General features: G+C 49.0%; 1 protein-coding gene across 1 annotated transcript in view; it reads right to left on the reverse strand.

Moving 5' to 3' along the window:
- GLCE (glucuronic acid epimerase) overlaps nucleotides 1-21,963 on the reverse strand; it is a 47,467-nt gene extending 25,504 nt beyond the window's left edge. Inside the window, exons 1-2 of the mRNA XM_069866623.1 lie at nucleotides 21,913-21,963; nucleotides 4,347-4,446 (exon numbers count right to left, since the gene is read on the reverse strand). The gene's annotated coding sequence lies outside the window, so the exon portion shown is untranslated. The remainder of the gene's footprint in view (nucleotides 1-4,346; nucleotides 4,447-21,912) is intronic.
- Between the last annotated feature and the right edge of the window lie 4,146 nt (nucleotides 21,964-26,109).

A 26,109-nucleotide genomic window follows, 5' to 3' on the forward strand; every position in this document is an offset into this window, starting at 1 on the left:
GGAATTAGTGTTAGTTAATTATTAAGAGATTTTACCCCTTGTACCAGGTGTATTTCCCCAAGAAGAATAAAAATAGTTTCACCTTCTGTGAAGGACATTTTTGAAAGACCGGGTTTGGGCTGAAAGAGCAGATCTTCTGATAACAGAGGACTAATACTGGGCTGGGTGCAGCACATAACCACGCGCAACCGGGCAAATAAAGACCAGTGAGCACCAGGCATCAACAGGCCAAGAGAGTTGGGATTGTTCAGTCTGGAGAAGAGAAGGCTCTGGGGAGACCTTAGAGCTGCTTCCAGTACTGAAAGGGGCTCCAGGAAAGCTGGGGAGGGGCTTCTGGTCAGGGAGTGTGGGGATGGGATGAGGAGGAATGGTTTTCAGCTGAAAGAGGAGATATTGAGATGATATCTTAGGAATAAATGTTTTCCTGTTACAATGCGGAGGCCCTGGCCCAGGTTGCCCAGAGCAGTGGTGGCTGCCCCAACCCTGGAGGGGTTCAAGGCCAGGTTGGATGCATCTTGGAACAACTGGATGGGCTTTGAGGTCCCTTCCAATCCAAGCCATTCCATGACTCTATGATCTAGAGTTGCTTCCCCAACAAGGTGGGTGTTTTATTTTCCAAAGCATTGGCTTTTGTTTGGAAATGTCTATGACCTGGGTGGATTTTGTGTCGTTTCCCTGCAGAGGTGAGCCAGGCAGTGTTTCAGGGGCTGTGCCTAAGCACGCCCTTCTGCAGTGACTCTGGAAATGTCACATCACCATATTTTATTATCCTATCATGGGAATTTGTTTCTCCAAGCAGATGGTAAAAAGGTGGCTTGGTTAATTTGTACCTGCTTGAAATAAGCCACTAAGTGTGCATTAAACCACCCATTTATTAGTCCAGGGGATAAGCGGTGATGGTAGATTACAAACCTTGGTACTCACAGGCAGCTGGCTGCTCCTGCTGCAATAACCCGGCACCTCTAGCAGTGAGTGACATGAGTGAACACACAGTGAAGGACTCTGCTTCACCAATACTGTAGGAGTTCCTTTTAAGGAGTCGTCCCCACTCACCCCCACACCCTGTGTTGCCAGGAACAGAGTGTTCTCCTAAAGGTTCTCTCCAATGATCATTCAATATTCAAGCACAAAAATAAAATTAATATCAACCTATTTTCTTATGGACGCTACAGGCTCCTCTTCCTATCCAGAAATTCAATGCCTTCACTCTTTATTCTCTTTCAACCCCACTGACAGCCTATAAATTATTACTTATTATTGCAGGGCATCCAGAGGCTCCAGCCAGGGTCAAGGCAATACGTTAGAATAGAGACACTGGCTCCAGAAAGCTTCTCAGTCCTGGTCTATCAAAATACCCTTTTAGTGGAGGTGAAAATGCTCCCTATTTGTATAAATCAAACTTTTCATTTTATGTCAATCGCTTTTCTCTCTGCTGCACATCCCTCTAACAGATTAATTATCAGTCCACCCAGATTGTCCTCCACTGAATTAACTGATGCAATGCCATTTAAAACATATTAAAACCAGCAATACACCAAACTTGAAAACCTGAATAATTCATGAAGGCCCCAAAAAAAGAGATCTACACAAAGCTAGAAAATCTTGCAAACACCATTCTTTTATCTACCATCATCCATACTCTTCTTTAAACCAATACTGAACTCGGGGGCAATTAATATCTGATACAGTTCTAACAGCAGCAACATAATTTTTAGCATCTCCTTCAAACCGCTGTTTCATGCCACCCATCACTCACAGGAAAACACGATCAAGGCAGAAATCTATGAATAACTCTACTGCTTCTCCAGGATTCAATCTAGACTGCTTCTAAATATGTATAATGCCTAGACTACATTAACACATTAAAGCTTTGTAGATTGCCATCAGTGCTACTGCGACTTAATTTCATCTGTCCCTCACAATTCAGATCTTCAGCTACTTTCATCCTAAAGAAGAAAAAACAAAAAAAATCACTTCACTTTAGAATCATCGAATGGTTTGGGTTGGAAGGCACCATAAAGCCCATCCAGTTCCCCGCCCCCTGCCATGGGCAGGGACACCTCCCGCTGCATCAGGTCGCTCACAGCCCCATCCAACCTGGCCTTGAACCCCTCCAGGGATGGGGCAGCCACCACTGCTCTGGGTAACCTGGGCCAGGGCCTCCCCATCCTTGCAGGAAAACATTTCTTCCTAAGATCTCATCTCAATGCCCCCTCTTTCAGCTTAAACCAGTTCCCCTCATCCTATCCAAGCACTCCCTGAGCAAGAGTCCTTCCCCAGCTTTCCTGGAGCCCCTTTCCATACTGGAAGCTGCTCTGAGGTCTCCCCAAAACCTTGTCTTCTCCAGGCTCAACAACCCCAACTCTCTCAGCCTGTCCTCACAGCAGAGGTGCTTTAAATATCAAAACTCGTGATGCTCACACAGGCAGATTGCTAAGCATGGTTAAGAGGATATATATTTAAAACCTGGCAGCAAAACTTTATATTCCTACTGAACATGAAGATTTTTTCCCATTCTATTGCCTCACTGTTAATAAAAACCATATTCTATGATCAGTTAAGCTTGCAAAAGTCTGGGCAGGATGATGAGTTTGACAAGCCAAACAATTCGGGAGCAGACTTGGAGAACAGAGCAAGTGATGGAAGAGGGAACGTTTTAAGCGACTGATAAAGCACCACAAGGGATTCAGCATGTTTGTTTTTCACTCCAGCTGCACAAAAGGATAGAAAGGCAGAGTGCAGTAACACAAAATGGATGCTTTTGTGCTAACACCACCTTAACTTCCAAACACGTTTGTCTGTCTGGTTAAAAATTCATTCCCTACTTCCATCTGCAGGTTTTACTTGCTAACACAGCCACTCTGCTCCACTCATTCAAAAGTAAGGGGAGAATTTAAGGCATCCTGTGCCCGAGACAGCCCTGCTGCCCACAGTAATTTGAAATGACAGCTCACACACACACCAGCACAGGGTTAATGTTTGTGCATCAAGTTCTGAACCAAACTTCAGCAGATTCACTGGAGAACTCCCCCCCCAGCTGAACAAACCCCCCTGAAAACCTCACCGGTTTCAGATTAAACACATATGTATTAATTATCGGGCAGAAGTTTAGAGTTTCCTTTAATCATTTTGACATGCTTTGAAATTGTGTGGCTGGTAAAGCAGCTCCATGAGTGCTTTTATCTCCCAGCTGCAACATGGGAGGCATGCTGGAAACCCCAGACAAGGTTTTCTACCTTCCAGGTTTGGCATCTCTGCTGTAGAAGGAGGTTTCCTGAAGTTGTGCACAGCAAGATAGATCACAACCCATAAAAAACCTGTTTTAAGTACAAAACCCACTAAATTATTATAAGGAGAAACCTCTCATTTCTTACTGTGAGGGTGGGGAGGCCCTGGTCGAGGTTGACGAGAAACGTTGTGGCTGCCCCGTCCCTGGAGGTGTTCAAGGCCAGGTTGGATGGGGCATTGAGGACCCTGATCCAGGGGGGTGGAACTGGATGGACTTTAAGGTCCCTTCCAACCCTAACCATTCCATGATTTTACTTGGAAATTAGAGTTAGAGAAACCAAGCTGCAGTTTCATACCTGTGTTTTATACAGGATCTCAAAGCCTCCACGCAAGAACAACCGGTCAAACCCTGCTCCGCTGTGCTACCCAGCTCGTGCTTACAGCATGGATAATTACATACAACAAACAAAAGAAGGGAATTAACATATTTCCCACACAAAACCCAAGGAGCTCAGCTGCAGACCTGTTCTCACACATCACCTTACCCAGAATAATTCACCACTGATACTTCCAAGCACTCACAGTGGAGTAATTTATGGATACCATGGTAACACAACTGCAGCTCACCAAGTCTCACCTTTCATGAAATTCATGCTGCCTCTCCAAAGTGAGATTTTGCACCACCTCCATGGTATTTCACACCCCCAGCATCCCTATGTCCCCCCTCCAGCATTGCTATTTCACCCCCAACAACCCTTTTTGGCCCTAGCATTCTTCAGAAGTCACCCAGCATACTCACCATGCAAACCAAGAAGATCAAGATCTCCAAAAACTACTTTTTAGGCACAACAGCCCTTCGGCTGTAGAGCAAAGCCAGCCAGCTCGTCTCTCCCCGAGCCCCAGTGCCCGGCTGGCGGAGTCCCTGCGCTGAGCAGCCTGTACACACACAGCCACACGCCTTCTGCAGCTGCAAGTTATTAAACTGGATGGATGTTAACCGTTTAGGCATCGACAGCAGGCTAAACAGTTTAAACACATTACAGAAACTCCTGCCTCAGAGTCAACCGAATACAGACATTTATCAAGCAGGGAACAGGGAGAATCTGCTCCTTCCTTACCTTAAGCAAAAGGAGGTCTCCGAATTCTAGTGCATCTCAGATTTTTCAACTTCAAAAATGCATCGGCTGAAGATTTGAAGTGATTTCTCTCTTCAGTTTCCTGCAGGGGAGATGTGGAGAGAAGAAAAAAGAAAAAAAGGAAAATTGAAGTACTTAAGGATCTGCAACAGCCATCAGAGTTGAATTTTTCCCCCTCTCTCTGTAGAAATCCTCTTATTCCATCCTGCCTGCTCTTAAGACAGCGCTGCTGACGAATTCCAAGGCTCTGCTCTTGACATGCAGAATCACTGAAGGATCAAGAGCATAAATGTCACTTCCTCCAGGCAGCACATCAACTGCAAAGGAGCCTAATCTGCTCTCCCGGCCACAATCCTGCCCAGCCGCCACAGAAATCCTGACATCTGCCTCATGCCGAGCTCTCATTAAACGCTTCTGAAGGATTCCAGTTTAAAGCCCCTATCTGAAGGATCCCAGTTTTAGCCAAACCATTATGCAGTTCCACTTCAGGAACCGCACAAGAGGAAGAATATAAACTGAAAAGCTAATAAAACCCAAGTAAAAGCCTAACCTTGAAACAAATTACTGCTGGCTACATCCAAGTGGGAGCAGAGGCTCTGCAATTATTAAATGAGCTTCAGAAGAGATTTAACCAACCAAATCCCACCACGATGCTTTCTATATGCTACGTGTGCCAGTCCCAAACTATTTGCCAAGGTTTCATAGAATCATGGAATGGTTTGGGTTGGAAGGGACCTCGAAGTCCATCCAATTCCAATCCCCTGCCATGGGCAGGGACACCTCCCACTGGACCAAGCTGCTCAAAGCCCCATCCAAGCTGGCCTTGAACACCTCTAGGGATGGGGCAGCTACCATTGCTCTGGCCAACCTGGGCTAGTACCTCCCTCAGCATGAAGAATTTCTTCCTAACGTCTAATCTAAACCTTCCCCCTTCCAATTTAAAGCCATTTCCCCTCGTCCTGTCACTCCACACCCTTGTAAGAAGTCCCTTCCCACCCTTCCTGGAGTCCCTTTCAGTACTGGAAGCTGCTCTAAGGTCTCCCCAGAGCCTTCTCTTCTCCAGACTGAACAACCCTAGCTCTCTCATCCTGCCCTCATAGCAGAGGTGCTCCAGCCCTCAGATCATCTTTGTGGCCTCCTCTGGATCCATTCCAAGAGATCCATATCCTTCTTATGTTGAAGATTCCAGAACTGGACACAAGCGTCCAGGTGGGGTCTCATGAGAGCAGAATAGAGGGGGAGAATCCCTTCTCTTGTCCTGCTGGCTACGCTGCTTTTGATGCAGCCCAAGATATAGGAGTTTTTCTAGGCTGTGAGCGCACATTGCCGGCTCATGTCAAGCTTCTCATCAATCAGCACCCCAAGTCCTTCACCTCAGGGCTGCTCCCAATCACATCATCCCCCCTTCTGTATTGAAATGACAGATTGCCTCCACCCAAGTGCAGGACCTTTTTCCATCTCCTTTATTACTTTTGCATAGTTCCCAATCGAATCCAGCAGGCACAAACCCTAGGGAGGTTGGAAGGTTGTTTCTTTTACAGGATTTCATAACACATTGGCCTAAAGTTCCTTAAAATAGAAATTAGATGTCACGAGCACAACATCCTGAATACATGCTGCATGTGGATTAAACAGAAACCAGGACACCAGCATCGTCTTGAAACGCCACATAATTAACTCCTAAAACGGCGTTTTAATGGCTTCTGCCCTTCCTCAGCTTGGCAGAAGACTGCATAATTACTCTTTTATTAGCTCGCCGCATCCTTCCCTCACATTCCTTATTTGAAATTAAACAAAAACTCTTCTGTTGGGAGCTTGCCTCAAAGAAGTCGTGTTTTAAAAGGATTACCCTGCCGCCAAAAGCAAACTGGATTCCATAAAAGGAGGCTTATTCATGCACTTGAAGCCTCTTTCTTTAGGTATCTAACACGCACCTGGATCTTTAAAAAATCTATTTGAATTTTCTTACTGAATTAGCTCAATAAAATAAATTTTATCGCCCATTAAAATTTACACCACCACGACTTGAGCCTGCACGGTGTTTCTTCCTATAATCCTCTCGCTGGAGGCTCAATTTAATAAACAAAGGCAGCTCTAATAATTCAAATCTTACTTTCAAAGATGCGATGTGCCTGTCAGAAGCTTTCAGTACATTTCTTCACCCTGTCTCCAAGGCTTTGCATAAGTTTAAGCCTGCCTCTTGCCTTTGGAATGCTGATAACTACTCTTTCTTTTCTCCCCTTTAAAGGATTAAACGTAACCACACAGACATTTTTATTAGTGCATCATGCACCATTAAATTGTCAGCTTGTCTTCCACGATTCTCTTTAAAAATAAATAAATACGTGGCCTTGTAAACATCTGTACAATAAAAATACTCATTTTCTTGATGCTTACTTGTAAACTGAAGCAAACAAAGTCAAAACCCAACCAACAATGCACCGCATGGATTGCCTTGAAGAAGAGAACCACTCTACACACAACATGTATTTTTAAAGACGGTGCAGTACGCTCACAGAACATCCACCAGAAAGCCCTGCGCTTGGCTCCCCCAAGAGATTTATTTGTATTATTTAAGAGCTCGCCCTGCTGCCTTCAAGCAGCAAAGCGAGATCTTGCCCGTTTTGCACTCTGGTTATGTGGGAGCAACTTCCAGAGAAGAAATACAAGTTTTTAACAGGAGAAAGCAGTGATATTTTCATCCGAGACAACCCACCATGCAGGAAGGACGAGGCCAAAACATGAGCGACATGTCCCACACCAAGACGACGATGGCTCAGGATTCCCTCTTACTTCAAAGGCACAAGACCCAACGACACTTTAGATTTGCAGTCCCTGTTTAACGTCTTCGTTGAGACACGAGTAGTGGGATGGAAGGTACTCTCAGTGACCCTGCCAATGGCACCAAGCTGCTTTGTGTCACAGTTGAGATGGATCCAGAGGGACCTGGACAGACTGGAGAGCTTGGCCTGTGCAAACCTCATGATGCTCAATAAGGCCAAGTGTGAAGTCCTGCACCTGGGGCACAAACACAGAGCACAAACACAGAGCCCAGAAAGCCAACAGTGTCCTGGGCTGCATCCAAAGCAGTGGGACCAGCAGGGAGAGGGAGGGAATTCTGCTCCTCTGCTCTGCTCTGACGAGACCTCACCTAGAGCTCCACATCCAGTTCTGGAGTCCTCCGCACAGGAAGGACATAGATCTGCACGAATGAGTCCAGAGGAGGTCACGGATACGATCCAAGGACTGGAACACCTTCCATCTGAGGAGAAGGCTGAGAGAGCTGGGGCTGTTCAGCCTGGAGAAGGCTCTGGGGAGACCTTAGAGCAGCTTTTGATCAGGGAATGCAGGGAGAGAACGAGGGGGAATGGTTTTCAGCTGAAACAGGAGAGACTGAGATGAGATCTTAGGAAGAAATGTTTTCCTGTGAGGGTGGAGAGGCCCTAGCCCAGGGTGCACAGAGAGGTTGTGGCTGCCCCATCCCTGGAGGTGTTCAAGGCCAGGTTGAATGGGGCTTGGAGCCCCTGATCTAGTGGGAGGCGTCCCTGCCCATGGCAGGGGGTTGGAACCGGATGGGCTTTAAGATCCCTTCCAACTAAACCATTCTATGATTCTGTTTTTCAGCACAGGCAGCAGAAATATCCCTGCACCTCTTCCTCAAGGAGAATTCTTCACTAAAATACTGCTAAAATTCCAGCAACCGTTGCAGTTCTGCTCCATGCTGATGCAGAGATCAGTGCCGGGCAAAGGTCTCCTTCCTCCCATTGTCCTCACAAGGGCAGGACCAGGCTGGATAATAACAACAGGTCAGGAGAGGATAAACCATAAGCGTCCCTGCAACAGCTTAGGCACAGTCAGGAGAGCCAGTCTGGCCAAGTTATGTTTGTCTGCTCCTGGCTTGCAGGAAGAACAGCTGCAGAGCCTGGAAATAAAACCCAGGAGATTGCCTCGAGGCTGAGCACAGAGCAGCCAAGCAGGTGCTTTACCCCCATTTTCCTCCAAAGGCGAGTGGCAGCTCAGGCGAACAGCTTGCACCGGGGGCTAAGCGAGGGCATCGCTCCAACGGCAAAGAAATCCCTGGGGGTGGTTTCAGAAGAGGGATCAGGACTTAGACACAGTCAGACCCTCAGCCAGCTCCACAAGGACTGTGGGAGCCAGAGGGCAAGAGGACAGGCAGGGAGCAGGAGGTGGCACAAGTGACATTTAATGCAGCCCCGAGGAATAAAGAGAGGCTTTTCTGCTCCAAGGAGCCCAAAGACAAGTTGGAAGCAGCAGCCCAGCTTCCTCAAGAGGCACCTCAGCATAAAACCACTTGACTTGCAAACTGAAGGCACAATTCCCATCCACAGAGTTGCACATTCATCAAGAGCTTCAATGAACACACACAGAAAATGAACGACCTCTTAACCATTATGACCATTTCTGGAGTCCCCAGCATAAGGGGGATATGGAACTGTTGGAACAGGTCCAGAGGAGGCCACAGAGATTATCTAAGGGCTGGAGCACCTCTGCTATGAGGACAGGCTGAAAGATTTGGGGGTTTTCAGCCTGGAGAAAAGAAGGCTCTGGGGAGACCTTAGAGCAGCTTCCAGTACTGAAAGGGGCTCCAGGACAGCTTGGGAGGGACATTTACAGGGGCCTGGAATGACAGGACAAAGTGGAATGGCTTTAAATTGGAAGGGTGATGATTTAGATTAGACAGTAGGAAAAAATTCTTTACACTGAGGTTGGTGAGGCCGTGTCCCAGGTTACCCAGAGCAGTGGTGGCTGCTCCACCCCTGGAGGGGTTCAAGGCCAGGTTGAATGGGGCTTTGAGCAACCTGATCCAGCGGGAGTTGTCCCTGCCCATGGCAGGGGGACAGAACTGGATGGTCTTTGAGGTCCTTTCTAACCCAAACCATCCCATGATTCTACGATCAGTACAGACAAGTTTTTGCTCTCTAGTCTGAGCCACCTGCTTCATTCGAAGCTTTGCTCCGCTTCTCCAAACTCACCTTCAGACCTGAAACAAAGCTTTGAATTCCGTTTGTTCCATTTCTGGAATTGGAGCAACTCCAGCCTGGTTTGGTGAGTCATTAATTCCTGCACCAGGCACCGAGAAGCCTTTGCTCACAACCTGCAATTCCAGCACAACCCCAGCAGCGTTATCGGATAACGCGTTCATAACCCGCTGTGTCTAAACACGGCATGACAGCAATCAGTACGTGCTGGCGACAAAATGACAAAACAAATAGAAGGTTTTACACAATCAATTCCAAACTCCTGACTAAAGCCGAAATTCTGTTTCTAGATCCAGGCTAATGCTTTATAACACACTATGGGGATTCAAAGCACTAAAACACAACTTAAACAGCAAGGACCTGCTCTGCTTTTATTTAAATTAATTATTTTTTCCTATTAAATTTAATCTTTTATTTCTTAATTTTAAAAAAAACACTGAAAAAAAGGGCTAATTGCAGCTGCAATAAAGCATTAGCCTGTGTCTAGAAAGAGGATTTCAGCTCCCGTCGGGAGTTTGGAATTGATTGGATCAGGTTGCTCAAAGCCTCATCCAACCTGGCCTTGAACATCTCCAGGGATGGGGCAGACACAGCTCTAACAGAATTTTGCGAGTTGTTTCTGAAGCGCAAGATAATTAAGAGAAAAGAAATCTCTATTCCACTTCCAGCTGTTGCACATTCCCAACTCTAAGCCACACTGACCGGCACAGGCAGGATGCACAACTCCTCCTCCCAACTGCATTTGAACATCTTCCCATCCAAGTTAAGAACCTGATGGGTTCAAGTCACACAGCTCAGATCAGGCATCGGATGTGGCCGTAAACCCCAAGATCTGGATTTCTGCTCTCATACAACATCCATGACCATTACGGCTCCTCTAAATGTGTCATATCCATCCATCCATCCATCCATCCATCCATCCATCCATCGAACTTGGCATCCCTATCGCTTCCCAGCTGCACAGGATGGAGGCACAGACAGTCAGAAGAGCAAGGTGGAAGCTGCAACCTGATGTCTCGGGAAAGGTGCCCAAGGCCAGCGAAGACTCACGTGTTTAAGGTTATGGATCAGCCTGCTAGAAGAGGGCAGAGGAGAAAAGGTGCAGGCACAGCTGCCTGCTTCCAGCACACTGAACACTCCTAGTCTCACATTGATGTTTGTCATTTACTAGGAGTGCTTTTCAATTTAAATAAGTTGGTTAAAGTGATGGCACCCAATTAACTGCTCGGTAGGAGGACGGCATCAATATTCATGAAACATTCAAGGCAGACGGGGGATTTGTAATTGTGTGAACCCACACGCAACAAAGATGTTCTAACACTGCACACCCACCCCAAAATATTGAAAAAGAAAAATCAATATCCATTTCCATAACTGATTTGGGTTCCACTCTGATCATTGTACATTTAATCATAGAATCACTCCTGAAGCTGCACAAGTTCTATCACATCTCATTTTTCACCCTCATCAAAACAGTGAGCCTCCCCGATGGAGCCCAGGCAGCTGGGGTGGGGTCCCTGGGGCTCCCCAGCCAAAACAACATTGAGCTTGCAACACAGAACTGCAGAACAAACTTTTTTAAAGCACGTCCCAAGAGAAATGATTGCAAAGAGCAGGAGGCTGAGCTGCTCTCGGACACCAAGGGAAGGGGTTTGCGAGGCAGAGAGGTGACAGCTTACACCCTGCGCCCTCAGACCAGGCTCCATCCCTGGCAGGGAGGAGGCAATGCCAGCAGAGGGCATCTGGATGCCAAGAGAGCCAACGTTTGCCTGCAGTCCTCATGCACTTTCAAATACAAACACGTTTGATAAGAGGTTTGATCTCAAGCTCTCTTCCAGCCACAGCAAAGCGCCTCTGCTGCCAGCTCCGGTGTCGAAGGGTCTCCGAGATCCAACGCACGGGACACGGGCAGGTGTGCTTTGACAGCAAAGAGCAGAGAATAAGAAATCCCATGCCAGTCCCTGAGGAGCCCTTCCACTTTGGGAAATTCTTTAAGGGGAAATGCGCACTACTGCCAGTCACGCCAGCTGCTAAAATAAGGAGAAAGCATTGTCATAGAATCACAGAATGGTTTGAGTTGGAAAGGACCTCAAAGCCCAACCAGTTCCAACCCCTAGGCCATGGACAGGGACACCTCCCACTGGATCAGGTTGCTCAAAGCCCCACTCAGCCCTTGTAAGAAGTCCCTCCTCAGCTTTCCTGGAGCCCCTTTCAGTACTGGAAGCTGCTCAAAGGACTCCCCAGAGCCTTCTCATCTCCAGGCTGGACAACTCCAGCTCTCTCAGCCTGTCCTCATACAGGAGGTGCTCCAGCCCTTGGATCATCTCTGTGGCCTCCTCTGGACTCGCTCCAACAGATCCATGTCCTTCCTGTGCTGAGACTCCAGAACTGAACACAGAACTCCAGATGAGGTCTTACCAGAGCAGAGCAGAGGGGGAGAAGAATCCCCTCCCTCTGCCTGCTGGCCACACTTCTTTTGATGCAGCCCAGGCCACGGCTGCTTTCTGGGCTGCGAGTGCACATTGCTGGCTCACACTGACCTTCTCATCCCTCAGCACTGAACACATAGTTTATTACTGCTCCAGACAGGAGGTTATGTATCCCTACTGGTAACGTAGAGGATGTCCGTCACAACACGCACCTAGCCCTTAAACTCATGTTTGATCTTTGAACTGTGTCTAGAAGTAAATATTTGGTGCCTTATATCTTCCAGAAGTATATCTACGGAAGATGAATTTGTTCTTAAACTTCAAGCCAAGAGCGTCACAGCACTGAGAATTACAGTCAGCACCGACCACGAGTGTGGCACTTTACACAAAGGATTTTGTACAGCGCTGAGTTTTCTTAGAATCACAAGTCTTGGCATCAGCGTTCGTTAACAGTAAAGTATTCTTGGTATTTGCAGACTGTAAAATTTATAGAGCAACAGCTATGCAAATGGGCGCTACAACACTGCAGGCTGGGTAGTAATGCGTAATTGCAACACAGTTTTTAGCCATTTGCGAAAATTGGCTTTCTTGCAGGAGTGAGATTTATCAGGTCCTCACCTTTTTAAAGATATAATTCTCACCTCTCTTACGTAAACACTTTTTTTTTTTTGGTTTATGGTATTGGTGCCTTGGAAAAATGAAAGCTTAGGGATCACTTGCAACCCCCCTCCCCACTCCGATGGCTGGTTTTCACGTTCAAAACAATTAAGGTGATGCTGTGTTTCTGTGATGCTTACTAAACTGCTTAATCTCCTGACACGTGTGTTTATAAAAAAGGGCATGGTGTCAGGAGGTCCAAAATTGGTTGGTTCATATTTTACTTACCTACATATAACCTTTTGCATCTACATAAGTAAGAACCCAACTATTGATTTTCCACTCTTTTATCATGTGTGTAAACCCCCGAGTCCCTTCCAACCCAAACTATTCTGTGATTCCATGAAAAACAACCTTATTGCAACATCGAGTGGAAATAAGACCCGTAACTATTGAGGAAAGCACCTGGCAGCCATTCAACCCAAAAGCACACCTTTCCTCACCTCTTGGCAAGGCGCTGACCCAATTTCTACCAATAAGCCTTCGAGGCTTTTGATAATGCAGGTCAAAAATATGTTTATGTGCACACACAAGTCAGCGTGATAAAAGGCAATTCCAGAGAGAAGCAAGGTAAGTCCAGAGGGTTAAACATCAGGGCATGACCAACCTCCCCCTTTATTTTCCTTCCCCCCATCCCAGTGAGGTTGTTGAGTATATTATGCAAAGCACCCCATGTATTGCATTAAGTTTTCCATAATTCTTTGCTTTTTGAGGTAACATCACAGAAACAGCTCTTTTAAAAGTCTAATTCTCGGCAGGCTTAATATGAACATTCTCCGAGAGTGCTGTTCATACTTAAAAACAGGCATTAAACAGCTAAAACATTTGATGTTTGGAAACAAAGTTACCCATCTGCCAAGGGTTTTGGAAGCATTACATACCAGAAAGATTTTCTGTACTAAAACCATTTAATGTTAAAGAAAAGTCTCCAGACACGCAAAGCTTAAAGCTTAAAAATAATCCTTTCCACTTACTTCTAGGTCTCCCTTGCAAAAGCATTTGTTTACTGTGAAGCACCAGTTTTCTGTCGCAAACAGCCACCCATCGCGTAAGACTGACTATTCAGATCTACCTTACCTCTACAAAAGAATGGCATTTATAAATTAATCATAAACACTTAAAAATAACTGACCTACTTTGCTTGGCCACCAGGGAGTCGCTGCGCGCAAGCATCCAAGCTAGGAATTACCACCAAGCCAACGGAAGTGTGAAGGTGCCGCACATCAGACTGATATTTCATGGCAAATTACAACGTAAGAAGGATGTGGAACCGTTGGAACGGGTCTAGAGGAGGCCACAGAGGTGATCTGAGGGCTGAAGCACCTCCCCTGTGAGGACAGGCTGAGAGAGTTGGGGTGGTTCAGCCTGGAGAAGAGAAGGCTCCAGGGAAACCTCAGAGCAGCTTCCAGCATAAAAATGGGCTCCAGGAAAGCTGGGGAGAGACTTTTTAGAAGAGCCTGGAGTAATAGGATGAGGGGGAATGGCTTTAAATTGGAAGGGGGAAGATTTAGATCAGACATTAGGAAGAGATTCTTCATGCTGAGGGTGGTGAGGCCATGGCACAGGTTGCCCAGAGAAGTGGTGTTCGAGGCCAGGTTTGATGGGGCTTTGACGTCCCTTCCAACCCAAACCATTCCATAATTCTACGATTTCTTGGTTGCAAGACACCCATGAATCTAGGGAGAGGCATCCAAGCAGAGAGGCTACAAGACAAGCCCACGAGTGGGTCACAGGGAGCCAGGGTTAAAAGCACCATGCTTGGGGTGAGAAACACGCTGGCTGCGAGGCCACAGGTATCAAGAAGCATTTTTGCAAGCTAAAAGGCAGCGGTGTGTCTGCAAAACCCCAGAGGGACTGCTGGGGTCTGGGGCCGTCCGGGCTGTGGAGGGGAATTCTTTCCCTTCTCTGAGTCTAAAACATTACTGGCATTAACTCACACTAGCATATGGCTGAGCAGGAGGAAGCTCTTCCTACCACCACCCCAAAAGTGAGTGGCTTTTCCGACAGCTTAACTTCCTGGGAAATGCAGATATTTCTGGACTACTCACTGCATGAAAATCACAGCAAAGCCCACTCGCATGTGGAGGAAGGCGGCTGTCGCTCTACAGAGCCTGCAGATCCCCCCACACCTCCGTTGTGGGGCTGGCATTGAATCAGGATTTATCTCGGTTCCCTTCTTTACAGCAGCTCCAGTGCAAATCCACATGGGCAGAGGAAAAATATATTTAAAACCAGTTATAACATGAAACAGTTGCCTTCCAGTACCTGAAGGGGCTCCAGGAAAGCTGGGGAGGGACTTTTTACAAGGGTGTGGAGTGATACGATGAGGGTGAATGGCTTTAAATTGGAAGGGGGAAGATTTAGATCAGACATTAGGAAGAAATTCTTCACAATGAGGGTAGGGAGGCCCTGGCCCAAGTTGCCCCGAGAAGCGGTGGCTGCCCCATCCCTGGAGGAGTTTATGATCAGGTTGGATGGAGCTTGGAGCAACCTGATCCAGTAGTGGCTGGAGGTTGATGGGCTTTAAGGTCCCTTCCAACCCAAAGCATTCTGTGATTCTATTTAAGAATAGACTTTTAAAAATGACAATTCCAATTATGCTCAGCATCTTGCCTGTTCTTTCACAGACACCTCATCCTTCATTTTCTTCAACTGCAGAGCAACCACAGTGCTCTTCATGCTGTTACATATTTATTATCAATCAGTAGAACCCCTCACCAGCCTAGGGAAGGTCTTCTCAGCTGTTTCTGTGGCTGTGTTTCCATCTTTAGGAGAGCTGCTCAGAGCCAGTGGCACCAAAGCCAGGAATCTGCAGAGACAGCAGCCCTTCCTACACATGTATTTTCCCTTTAAGCACAAGCAGAAGGGCACAGAAAATCCAGTGCCTCCTACTGGCATCACCCAAACATTTCCCTTCTTTACAGTATGAAGCGTGTGACCTCTTTTAGTTTCTCAGCTACATGGTGAAACGCTTTTTATATATAAAGCCCCTCACTGAGAAAATTACTTTTCCCTTCCTGCAGCAGAAGATGTTCTGATCTCATCTGTTGACATTTATCACTAGGAAGAGAGACATTTGAAAGCCCTACGAGGAGTGGAAAGCTTCTTAGGGTTTTTAAGAAAGCCTACATTAAACAGCAGGGATGGCAAGAGCTGATTAGTCCTTCAGCTCGAGATACACAGAACGGTTACCACAGTGTTATTTGTTTTAGAAGAACTTAACACAATCAGCTAAGACAACACCACCAGAAGCCTTCTGCATTCAGCTTCACAGTCGGGTTCCTTTTTAACAGGAGAACTTGAATAAATATTTCTTGAAGTTGCAACTCGTGTTTCCAAAAATCAAAGTCAATATTTTTAATGAGACAGGCTAAAGAAATTGCTTCTCTGGCTCCTGGAGCTCCTGATAAATCCCTTTTGTTTCAGAAGTTCCTGTTATGTCCTGCATACCGTAATGCAATTGAAAAGAGGAACAGAAATACACCACCAGCCCTATTTCCTGGGCTGGACCAGCTCTGGGACACTCCTGTCACACCCCTCCAGAAGGCTCCTCACTCAAACACACAGCTTAAACCAAACTCCTAAGCACCCTGCAAAAAAACCCTCCCATACACTGAAATAGGGTTTGTTTTTCAAGGCAAGAAGCAGGACAGAAAGCACTGAGCTTGGGCCACAAGCTCTTCCTAATGTCTAATCTAAATCTTCTGCAACAGGGAACGTAGCATCCCTGAAAGAGCCAAGATTCAATGCCCCAAGGTCTCTCTGTTGCACAGGCAGTAACATGAGTATTCCCAGAACATCTTAATTTCCAAAAGTACAACTTTAGACAACAGTAACTTTTAACTCCTGAAAACATGACCAAACCAACTTACTTTGTGATCAACACACAATCAAGAAGCTGTAATTCAAATTTCATAAAGTGACACCAGACAACTGGGTCCCATATCAGAGGGCGCCAGCCAATCTGTAACTGCAAAAACACAAGCAATATAAATGAGGTAAAAAAGAAAAGGTGGAGTACTTCAGATAAGACACTAATTAAAAGCTCGTTTCCTTTGGAATTAGCAGTGAGCTTTCTTTAGAAGGATCTCATTACCATGCGTTTTATCTGTCACCTCCAGTATTTCACATTCAACATTAACATCTAAAACACAGCTGAGAAGCTACGTGTGATCTGCAAGTAAACTTTGTTAAATATTAGCCAGCTCATTACAAAGTCTTTCTGCCCCATGCGTTTGTGCGCTGCTTCACTCAGGTTAAAAGCAAACACAGAGGCTCATCTGTGGCTCTGTAGGCAAGCACGGCACAGAGTCTGGCAGCACAGAGGGATTAAAGAACCAGCAGCCCACTCATAGAATCACTGAGGTTAGAAAAGACCTCTACGTTCGTCCAGTCCAACCGTCAGCCCAACCCCAACGTGCTTACTAAACCATCTACCCAGGCGCCACATCTACACATTGTTTGACCATCTCCAGGGATGGAGACTCCACCACTGCCTTGGGCAGCCTCTGCCAGAGCTTTACCACTCTTTCACAGCAAAGAAAATTTCCCTAATATCCAATCTGAACCTCCCCTGGCACAACTTGAGGCCATTTCCTCGCATCCTACCACTTGTTACTTGGGAGATGAGACCAACACCCCCTTCCCCACAACCTCCTGTCAGGAGCTGCAGAGAGCGATGAGGTCTCCCCTCAGCCTCCTCTTCTCCAGGCTAAACGATCCCAGTTCCCTCAACCACTCCGCATAAGACTTCTTCTCCAGACACTTCTTCCAGCCCCTCAATGTCCTTCTTGGAGTGAGGGGCCCAAAACCAAACCCAGGATTCAAGGTGCAGCCTCACCAGCACGGACTCTAGGAGGACGATCCCCTTCCCTTCTCCTGTTGGCCACCCCATGGATGATCTAAGCCCAGCTGTCACCTGGGAGAAGAGACCATCATGCAACAGAGAACCTGCCTTGTTCCAGCACCAGCAAGACCCCATGAAGGAGCAGAAGGCAAAAAAGATAGCAATAGTAGATGAGGTGAAAAAAAAAAAGAGCAGCAAAAGCAGCAACAGCTGAGCATGGAGCTGGCAGTTAAGAAAACCGCAAGCCCTGATAGGAAAGTGAATCTACATTTTGTTCTAAGTGATAATCCAGCATCACTACAGAAAAGCTAAAGTTGCACCAGGCTTAATGAGGAAATGCTCCCCAAAGATGAGTCTTATTCCCCAGAGTTCATCTAGGAGCATCAGAATTTTAGCATTAGGGAAAAGAAGGAAGATTACAAACTGGTAAAAGGGGAACATCTTCCGACATTTTAGGTCTGCAGCGCAAGGCTAAACCGATGAGTCAACCTGCTCTGAAAACCAGCAGAAACAAGATCTTAAAGTTTTGACTGCTGCTCTGACATGAAAGAAAGTTCATTAGAAACACAACCAAACGAACCAGTTTAAGGAACAGCACGATGCCTTTTCATCTTATGGCTCAATTAAATGTTCAGAGAAAGAGTTCCTTTCTGGGTAACCTCAGTGAAAATCAACTTATTATTTCCCTTTTCTGATCAAGGGAGTAGAGATCCAGAACAGAAAAGAAGAAGAAAACCAAAGACTATTAAGCAAGCCCATAAAGCAGTAGTTTTGGTTGTCTCCTGCTCGTGTCACAACAGCGCTGTAGGTGATCATTGCCACCCCTGCTGAACGCGATTTTGGGGGGCTTTGGGATTGGTTCTGTGTTTTTACATCCTTTAGCCATCTCTCTGAAGCTGTCACCCAGGACCTCTCATTTCCCACACCGCGTGCACTTGCCGGGCGACCTGCACACCTCTTGTTGTTCCTGCTGGAGCAGCGCTGGAGACGCAGCATTACAAACGGCAGCGCTGTTGTTAACAAATCAATTGGACAATGAAAGAGCTAAGGACACTTGTCTTACAGAAAATTACTGTCAAATGCTGCCAGACCCAGCTTTCCCTCTTTCTGGGCCACTAGCCAGACATTAATCATTTCAGGTCCCTACTAATTTTTAGCTGTGTAACGCACCATGTGATACAACAGGGGCAGTTCCGTCAAGGTGGTGCTTCAGGAGACTGTTACTGATTATTAAACAAGAAACTACTCCCAACTCACACACAGACAGCGACATCGTTCCCTGCTAAAAAGCTGAAAGACTTCCCAAGGCACCACCTGAAAAGACACATAGAATCATGGAATAGGGGGTTGGAATTTGGGTTGGAAGGGACCTCAAAGGCCACCGAGTTCCAAGCCCCTGCCATGAGCAGGGACACCTCCCACTGGATCAGGTTGCTCAAAGATCTGTCCAACCTGGCCTTGGACACCTGCAGGGAGGGGGCAGCTATGACTTCCATGATTCTATGGTCAGTGTACATACAGGAGTGTGACCTTCCAGCTCGTCCACGTGGTGCTTGTTGGCTTCAGGGGAATGCAGCACCTCAGACAAAAACTGTGGTGTTGTGGGTTTTTTCTTTGTTACTATTAGGAACTTGAACCTTTTGGCTTGTTCCACTGGCCAGAGGTGTTGCCAGTAGTCAATAGCTTTCTTAGTTAGAGCTGGACAAGCAAGAAAGGGTTTTAAGGACATCAGATGCTTCTAAACTTGGCCGATTGTAACAAGCCTTAACAACCTGTAATGGATCTGTAGAGGGTTCTTGCCCTGCTGAGATGTTCTCTGGCATAGTTGTGAAATCAGGGTGAAATATCACATTTTGTGCATTTGAGGGCATTGTTTTCATTTCACTGAACCACTGACTTCAGATACAGTTGGTGATCAACAAATATCACTGAGGTCAGAGGCATCTCAATGATCCAGGTGCTCTTTGTACCTTTTAAAAAAGCAAATCCTTTCATACTAAGATAAGACACAACTTCCATGTTTCTATGATTTTGAAAGAAGCCACAGTACCTACGATCCTGCAACCTCTTGTCCTCATTATCCAAATTCTCATCCACACACTTTCTAGCTCTTACAAAAAACACAGGTATTAATTTAATTACTCCCTTCTCAGAGAGCATATTGAGGTTTTCTCCTCTTCACACTGTTCAAGTGCCTCAGATTGCAGAAGGCAAAACAAAGAGGCCACATCTCTCTGCATTAGGTCCCATTAAGGGAGACAAGCCTCCTGTGAAGGAGGCACCTTCCACACAAAATCTACTTAGCGGCAGCCTTACTAACAAAGCTGATTTCACCGCGTAGATCCGCTAGAACACTCGTGCAAGACACATAGGGATCCTTCACACAAACAGACTTAGAGGTGGCTGTAACTTCACCGATTCCAGCGAATGGACACCTGCTGCTTGCTGGCATGGACACAGCTTCAGAGCTGGCTTTGACAAAGACTGACACAACTTATGCTCCTAGTGAGAAACCAAGGGGTAAGAGAACACTGGGAGTAGAGTTTAGCTGCGTGGATGCCCGACCAAACACCTCAGCTACTCTGTGAGGTGTCTGTGCCTTCATTTCGTTACAACCTGACATCTCCAGCACGCGAAACACCTTGACAGAGCAAAGAAGCACCAACACCTTAGCCTTGTCTCTAGGTGTAAATTCAGACAAGCTGCCCCTTGGGTCCAACTCCAAGAGTCTCACCCTGCAGCTGGAGGCGACCTCTGCAAACACTCACCACCTCTTGTCCAGCAGAACCTACGCTGGACAACGTGATTCAACACAATTAATCTCCACGCCTATCCCCACGCTGTCAACAAACCACACTGCGTCTCCCCAGGGAGCACCCCACGACACTGCTGGGGAGCAGTGGCTCTGCCTCCCCTTCAAGAGGCACCTCGAGTGTCAGCGAGACTGGGGTGGAAGCCTCCAGCAGCACAGTGACCCTTCCAAAGTCAGGTTCACCTTGGACTGGAGATTTTCCAGGTAGGACTCACAGCACTGGAATCCCACGAGGAGGGAAACAGCAGATTCCTCGACATATCCCTGTGCCTCACCGCCTCTCTCCGTGCACCCCACGGTCCAGTCCCTATCACTATAACCCACAGCCCCTCTCCCCACACCCTACGGCCCCTCTCTCCCTGCACCCCACAATCCCTACACCTCTCAGACCCTCTCCTCCTGCCCACAGCCCACCCCCACAACCCACACTCCCCACGCCCCATAATCCCTAACAACCCACCATCCCTACTCCTGCACCCCTTGGACCCTCTCTTCCTGCCTGCACCCCACAATCTCTATTCCTGCACCCCACAATCCTTCTCCCTGTGCCCCTTGGACCCTGTCTTCTTGCCCACACCCCACATTCCCCATCCCCACACCCCTTGGACCCTCTCTTCCTGTCTGCACTCCACAATCCCTGTTCCCACACCCCACATTCCCTATGCCCTATAATCCCTATCCCTACACCCCACAATTCCCATCCCTGTGCACCCCAGACCCTCTCCTCCTTCCTACATCCCACATGCCCCATCCCACACCCCACAATCCCCATTCCCACAGCCCCTATTCCCGCACCCCACATTCCCTATGCCCCATAACCCCTTATCCCTACACCCCACATTCCCTATGCCCCATAATCCGTATCCCCACATCCCACAGTTCCTACCCCTGTGCACCTCAGACCCTCTCCTCCTTCCCATGACTCACATGCCCCATTCCTGCACCCCACAATCCTTATTTCCACACCCCACAGCCCATATCCCTGCACCCTTCAGCCCCTCTCTTCAACCCCACATCCCTTATTCCCGCACCCCACATTCCCTCTGCCCCATAACCCCTATCCCTACCCCCCACACTCCCTATGCCCCATAACCACTATCCCTACACCCCACAATTCCTATTCCTGTGCACCCCAGACCCTCTCCTCCTGCCCGCATCCCACATGCCCCATCCCACACCCCACAATCCCCATTCCCACAGCCCCTATTCCTGCACCCCATATTCCCTCTGCCCCATAATCACTATCCCTACCCCCACAATTCCTATCCCTGTGCACCCCAGACGCTCTCCCCCATCCCACACCCCACAACCCCCATTCCCACAGCCCCTATTCCCGCACCCCATATTCCCTGTGCCCCATAGCCCCATCCCTGCCCCCCACATTCCCTGTGCCCCATAACCACTATCCCTACACCCCACAATTCCTATCCCTGTGCACCCCAGAACCTCTCTTCCTTCCTGCACCCCACATCCCCCAGCCCACACCCCACAATCCCCATTCCCACAGCCCCTACTCCTGCACCCCACCTTCCCTGTGCCCCATAACCCCTATCCCTACCCCCCACACTCCCTGTGCCCCATAACCCCCATCCCTACCCCCCACACTCCCTATCCCTGTGCACCCCAGCCGCTCTCCCCCATCCCTCTCCCCACAATCCCCATCCCCACAGCCCTCCATTCCCGCACCCCACGTTCTCTCCGCCCCACAACCCCTATCCCCACACCTCCTATCCCCGTGCACCCCCGACCCTCTCTTTCCCCCCGTCGCCGCCGTTACCGGGGGGTCCCCGTGCCCGGGCGGTACCTGCGGGGCGCGGGCCTGGCTGCGGCGGAGCCCAGCGCCGGGCGGGGGGGGCGCCCCGAGCCGCGCGCGCCCCGCCAATCGGACCCCGGGGGCGTGGCCTGAGGGGAGTATTGACCAATGGGAGAACGGGAGGCGTGGCACAGCGAGCCCGCTAACCAACGGGAGCGGAGAGAGGCGTGGCCCACGGAGCGCATTGACCAATGGGAGCGCGGGGGCGGAGCCCGCCGGGAGCCTGGCTCAATAGGAGAGCGGGGGCGGGGCTTCAGAGGAGATTGACCAATGGGAGCATCGAGGTGTGTCCTACTCGGCGCTCTGGCCAATGGGAGAGCGGGGGCGTGGCCCGCGAACCGCCTTGACCAATGGGAATTGAGGGGGCGTGGCCAGCCGAGCGCCCTGGCCAATGGGGGCGCACGGAGGGGCCGCGCCTCGCCTCGCCCTCTCGCCGCGCCGTCAATAGGCGCGCGGGAGGAGGCGCTCGCTGAGAGCTCCGGCCGGTGGGAGCGCGGCGGGAGGGGCCGCTGCACCGGGGACACCGCCCCTACCCGCGGGGGGCCTCCGCTATGGCTGCCGGGCCGGGCAGCGGCAGCGCTCGGCGGCCGCAGCGGAACCCCAGCGCCAGGGGCGGGGGGGGCGGCGCCGGGGGGCAGCGGGCGTCGCGGACACGCCCCTGCTTCCCGCGAGATCGGCCGGCGGGGGCGGGGCCTGGCGCCGGACAGCGGGCTGCGCGGGGCTGGGGGCGGGGCCTGGGGGTAGGCAGAGCCGCCTATTGGCTGCGCGGGGCTGGGGGCGGGGCCTGAGGGGTAGGCGGGGCCGCCTATTGGCTGCGCGGGGCAGGGGGCGGGGCCTATTCCAAGCCCAAACCCATGCTGGGCAGTGAAAGGGTTGGGAGGAGCAGGGAGGAGGATTTGAGGATGATATGGACATTGCCGAGCGATGTTCCTGTGCTATGTCCCATGTCCTGGACTCCCATGGAGTGGGGTCAGCGCGGCGAGGATGTTTGAATAGTCTCGGGTCACACCGAGGGAAGTTTAGTTTAGATACGTGGCCATGGTGGAGTCTCTGTCCTTGGAGGGGTCCAAAAACCACATGGCTGTGGTGCTTCAGGACGTGGTTTAGTCGGTGTGGTGGGGTTATAGAATCATAGAATAGTTTGGGTTGGAAGGGACCTTAAATATCATCCAGTCCCAGCCCCCTGCCATGGGCAGGGACACCTCCCGCTAGGCCAGGCTGCCCAAGGCCCCATCCAGCCTGGCCTGATGGTTGGACTGGGTGAGGGTCGAGGTGCAAGGGCCAAACCTGCAGCCCTTCCCTGCCCAGCAGTACAGTCTGGAGCGAGGCTCCCAGGCTGCTGTGGGTGTGGGGGGCACAGGGATTCACCCTACATCATCCAGCCCACCTGCTTCTGGGTATTTTAAATAAGTAGGGACTAAAATCCAGGTTTAGGGATCTCCAGCTGCAGATCATGGACTGACCTACTGACTGTAAATGAACTGACTAAGAAGACACTCAGTAAATGTCTTAATTACAGCATTATCCTCATTAATTAACAGGCCCAGACTGGTATTTACTGGAGGCGAGGACTCAGCATTGCCGTGCTGCCTTCACCGCTTTGCCCTGCGGTTGCAAAGCGCGTCCTTTGGTCACTTTTTCTCCAGCGCAAATGCAAGAGAACCCCTGCCAGCACACAGGGTGCAGGAGATGGGTAGTGGTGGAGGGGCTGCCTGCAGCACTTGGGGTGCACTTAAGGAAGCAAGAACACCCTGAAACACTGCAGAACTGGTTGCCGAACTTGGTTATCTTGCATCATAGAATCATGGAATCACCAGGTTGGAAGAGACCCACCGGATCATCGAGTCCAACCATTCCCATCAATCACTAAACCATGTCCCTCAGCACCTCGTCCACGCATGCTGGAGCCTCAACATCCTCCTTGTGGTGAGGGGCCCAGAACTGAACACAGGATTCGAGGAGCGCTCTCACCAGTGCTGAGTCCAGAGGGAGAAGAACCTCCCTGGACCTGCTGGCCACGCCATTTCTGATCCAAGCCAAGGTGCCATTGGCCTTCTTGGCCACCTGGGCTCATCAGCTGCAGAAGGTTGTGTGCTGCAAGGGCCTCTTGGGTGTTGGGATTCTGGTGGCTTTGCCATGTGGCAATAATAATCTTAAAAGAATTATTCTCTTAGCTTGCGCCAAAGATTGTTTCCATGGCACTAAACACGTGGACCCATCCCACTCCTTTGTCCAAGTTATTCCTTAGCCTTATGTGTCACACACCGTGAAAACAAAATCATAGGGTAAAATGCAAAGAGGTTTTAAGATAATGAAAGGTTCTTGCCTCTCCTGTTCCTCTTTGTGCACAGAGGGAGAGTGTGACCAGAGCCAGCCATGCCAGAAATTTTCATTGCAAATGAGTTCAAAATCCCATTCAAAAAAGCTTTTACATACTTTCGTGGAGGTAGTAGGTGAGCAGAGTACAGCTTTCTGTGTTTCTCAGCATTGATACAGGCTAGGGGAAGAAGAGATTGAGAGCAGCCCTGAAAAGAAGAAGAAGAGAAGGCTCCAGGGAGACCCTTTTGCAGCCTTTAAATACTTCAGGGGGGAAAGTAGATGGAGGAAAACATTTTAGTAGGGCCTGTAGCAATAGGACAAGGAGGAATTGTTTTCAGCTGAAAGAGGGGGGGCTGAGATGAGATCTTGGCAAGAAATGGGTTCCTGTGAGCGTGGGGAGGTCCTGGCCCAGGTTGCCCGTAGAAGTCATGGTTGTCCCATCCTGGAGATGTTCAAGGCCAGGTTGGATGGGGCTCTGGAGAACCTTATCTGACTGAAGGTGTCCCTGCCCATGCCAGGGGGTTGGACCTGTATGGGCTTTGATGTCCGTCCCAACCCAAACTGTTCTATGATTCTGCTTTCATGTAGAGAGTTCTCGATATGCAGTACAGAAGGTACATGAAAAAAAAAATGACCATTTCCTTCGTTACAATGCAGTAGTAAAAATAAGGTGTCCAGGTAAAACTTCTAGTCCCCTTTTTGCCTGCCCTGTGCTGGCTCCTCTCTTCTGGCTTGTTTAAGCGCCGTTAGGAGTCTGTCCAAAACAAAGTGTGTCCTCAAAGGGCATCGTAGAGAAGTATCACGGGTGCTCTCATTCCAGCCTGGGATAAGGGATTTCAGCAGTATTCCTGTCTACTGTAATGCATTTAAATAGAGCTGAAAAGATGTGGTGGGGATGCTAGCGTAAAAAAAAATTTACTTTGCAATTATTGTCTGGTTCCAGATAAGCTGCTGCACCCTGTCTGTGGAATCCTGTCGTTTCACCAGGCTGGTACCCAGCTCAGTTATTCTCCTCCAGCCTCCTCCTGTGCTGGGCTCTGAGCTGATGATTCATTTATTAATATGTGGTTATTAGATGACTCCACTGCCGCTATCTGTTTCTGGCAATGGAAGGAGGAAATGAATTCTTAAAACCTCAGGAACAAATAGTCCACATGCAGAGATCAATCCTGCTCCTGCTGACGTCAGTGGAAACATTTCCATCAGCTTCAACAGGAGCAGAATTAGTCCAATATATCAGATATTAGCTTGAGTTATAACCTCACAATACTCTGTTGCTGAATGGGGAAAGCTGTGTCTGTTAAAAATAACGTGTGGGAACAGAATAGCTGTTTCTACTTCCAGGGGGGAAAGCAACGGCTGGGGCTGGGGGCTGTGAGCAGGGGCAGCCTGGGATGGGGGAGCATCCCAGTCACAGAGACCCTGCTTTTCAAACGAGGATGTAACAAGTTACTGCGCTTTGACCAACTCTCCACCTCATCCATCCCCCCTCTGAAAAGCTGGGAAGCAGGGGAAGCCGATGGTTGTGCCACAGCCTCTTGAGAGCTCCTTGCTGCCACGGGACGGTCCCTGACCTTTCTCTCCACAGGGAATCACCTGCTTTCCAAACAGCTTTTACAGCCTGAAAACTCGAACTTAATGGGATTCTAGATTCCCCACTGTGGCCGCACATGGAGCGTGGAAGCAGCTGCACTGGGTGTTCGCGGTGGGGAGGAAGAGAAGCCCCAAGCATCCTCTTCTTCCACAGGTTCTAGGACAATGCTGCCTGAGCTCATGGATCAGTGCACTGGGGTGGAAACAGCGATGGAAGGAATGCAAGAAAGTGCCAATGCCCTTCCAACTCTACCTCACCCCCCAGGCCATCACTCT

The sequence above is a fragment of the Phaenicophaeus curvirostris genome, chromosome 12 (genome assembly GCF_032191515.1).
Source record: "Phaenicophaeus curvirostris isolate KB17595 chromosome 12, BPBGC_Pcur_1.0, whole genome shotgun sequence".
Classification (NCBI taxonomy): domain Eukaryota; kingdom Metazoa; phylum Chordata; class Aves; order Cuculiformes; family Cuculidae; genus Phaenicophaeus; species Phaenicophaeus curvirostris.